Source organism: Gossypium hirsutum, chromosome A13, assembly GCF_007990345.1.
Source record: "Gossypium hirsutum isolate 1008001.06 chromosome A13, Gossypium_hirsutum_v2.1, whole genome shotgun sequence".
Lineage (NCBI taxonomy): Eukaryota > Viridiplantae > Streptophyta > Magnoliopsida > Malvales > Malvaceae > Gossypium > Gossypium hirsutum.
The window spans coordinates 75,868,272-75,871,511 of NC_053436.1; positions in this window are offsets into that span (position 1 = coordinate 75,868,272).

Below are 3,240 nucleotides of genomic sequence, written 5' to 3' on the forward strand. Positions count from 1 at the left end.
TATTCATGCAGTGGCAAATTCAACATGTGAAGCTGTGAGCTTGACAACAAAATGCAAACTCATTTAGAGATGCGAGCTAAGCTAAGTGCGAGCTGTTATGATGCAGAAGAGTTTGCATGTGTTGATCTTTTGTCTAAATCTGCTTACTTAAGATTACTTGTTAGAATAAGCAGAGTCAAGTATTGAAATGACCCTGATTGGTGCAGATTTACCCAATCAAGTTGTGTACAAATTCTATGCTTATTTTTCCTAGAAGATTAGGTAGGATTAGTTGACTAACTTGTAATCACCCTCAGTTATATATTGTAATTTTTGGAATGAAAAAGTGGAATGAATGCACAAGCAAGTTATTCCATCTGCTGTGTTATTTCTTTGTGTTCTACACTGGGTTAAAAATGCCAACATAACCACTATTCAAATTACTCTTTCTATTTTTCTCACTATATGGTGGAAACTTCATGAAATAGATACTAACAATGATTTTTTAAATGGGGATCTAGCTAAAAAAGTGAATATGGAGAAACCTCCCAGGTATAGAAAGTATTTTGATGATGGCTAAAAGTTTGTCTATATGGGGTTTGAGAAACTCAAGTAGCAATGTGCCGACTAAAACCACTCTCTGCTCTAGCCTTTTGTCAAGTGATGGATGCAGTTATCTCAACAAAAAAGGAGTTGCAAGTTAACTACGTAGCTGTGTGCTTTTGATGGTATTGTATGTTCTATATGTTTTATTTTTTGTTTACAGGTTAGAAACTGAAGAAGCTGGGTGAATGTATAGTAGAGTATAGTCTGACTTTGCTTTGAATTCTATTTCAGTAGTTGAAAGGTTGTTGTGAATTGCTCCTATTGGAGTAGTTACAATAATAACAAGATATTTCCCTTGGTTTTCTCAATGTGTTCTTCATTACATATCATCTTCATGGTCTCATTCTTTCAATCTAGATTAGAGATGTTTATAGGCCAAGTCGAATTAGGTTTAGGTTGGGTTGGGTTTAAGCATGATATTAATACACTTTATATTTGTTCAAGCTCAGCCCGACTCAAAATATGGGCTTAAAACGTTACTCAAGACTGCCCATATTGGTAAATGATTAATCCAAGTCCATTTAAAATCGTCTGCACATTATAATATTATCTATTAATATAGATTTAATTTTCATGTGTTAAAAATTAATTAATATATAAAAATAACATAATGTAATATAATATAAATTTAAAAACGGATCTAGGCCTTGAGTGCTGATTACCTATGTAGAATGAAGTTCAAGGATGAAGCTTAGCATTATATTTCAGATTATTTAGCCATCTCAGCCTACAACTTTGTTAAGTTATCCTTGAGCCTAAGCTATAAAAAAGAAAAAAAGAAGTCATTTAACCATTTGTGATTGGTAACTAATGAAATTGTTAAGTTAGTTGTATGTTTTGCAAGCAAGATTCACCAGCATTTCTAGCTAGAATCCAAGGTCCTCTTCTGAGCTACTCAGCTTCCTTTCACTAGAATCCTCTTTAAAAGATTAGGAAAGATCCCTAATTTCTATGCAGAGTAAATTATACAATAAATCACCTAATTATACTCAGACTATTTTTTTTATCTAATTTCTAAAATCTTTAAAATTTTCACTCATTTAATTGATATTGTTCTTTTTCCATTTCTGTTAAGTGTCTCATGAGAGGATGACATGACAGTTTAAGAATCAGTATGATAATAAATTTAGCCCTCAACTTTTATATATTATTTCAATTTAATTATAATTTTTTTAAAAAATAATCCTCAAAATTTACAATAATCTTTATTTGATCATATTTCTAAAAATTTCAAAATATATATATATAAATACATAAATATTTTAAAATATTTTAAATATATATTAAAAGTTTTTACCTCAATACTTGTATATTAAAAATAAGCTGCAAAGTAAGCAATTACAATTAAAAATAGAATTAAAAAAATAGACCAAAGATGGAGAAATTAAATCATGACTGTCCTCAAGGCGTAGCCAGGAGGGCTGGCATGGGCCTCGGCCCCCCCTAAAATTGCATTTTAGGTCCTTAAATTTTTTTAAAAATTTTAAATTAATAAAGGTAAAATTGCACTTTGACCTTCTAAAGTTATAAAAGTTTAATTTAATCCTTTACAAATTATAAAGATATAAATTATAGAAAATTAAAACTTTATCCGCCCCTAAAAAATTTTTTCTGGCTTCACCCGGACTGTCCTCCACACTTGTAGCTGATTGGAGGGTTGGCTATATTGCGTCGTTTAGAGATTGTTATGGCGATTCTTGGCTTAATTCCAGATGTCAACAGTACAGAGGCAGCTTGGATGGTGGGCTATTTGCCTCACTTGGGTACAACAAATTGCGGAAACCAGATCTTTCTCGTCTTGTGTCGTCTCGGCGGACAGGATCATCTTCATTATCATGTGATGATTTCCCACTTTCCCCTTTTTGTTGTAGCCCCACAATGTTTACAAGCACAATCAATCCCACAACAAACATCAATTTCATTGCAGCTTCCATTGCTCAAAGCTTAATGCAGTCTCCATTCTTCTGAACGGGGTATTTATATTGCAACATCACCAATATTATGTAAAAGAAGCTTCTGTCCATTTCTGATAATGGAGGTAGCACTAGAAGAAGAGACAGTTTTATTATTCTAGCACTTTCCTTTAACATTATCTTCTTTTTGTTTAGTCATATCAAACTTAGGTGTTATGAATGAACCCATGGCTGTTGAACCAGGGAACCAAACCGAGCCTCTATCCGAAATCGTTAGGGCCACACATCAAAGAAAGCTTCCTAAAAAATTCAAGGATTTTGTCATGTAGTCCACTACAGCAATGGCAAAACGGCTGGAAGGGTACTATAAGAAAAATAGAAGGATAATGGCTGCAACATGTTTATTGTCAATTGGAATTTGTTTTCTATTCTTACCTTAAATTCTCTTAATGTACTGGTGGCTTATTTCACTGAAAGGGAATTTCATCACCATCTTCCATCAATTTCTGCTCTCCTTGTTTTAGAAATTGTTAGATTCTGTTGCAGGGATATCACTGCACAACATTGGTGCTTTCATTTACCATTGGAAAAAATGACGGATGGTACCCAACTCAAGTTACTCAATGAAAATGTCAATGCCGTCCAAGAATCGCATGCACGACTCCGCAAAGATGTTGATAGTCTTAATCCTTTACTTCTTAACACCAGATGCTACAAGGAATCTTGACTCGTCTGCCAGTTG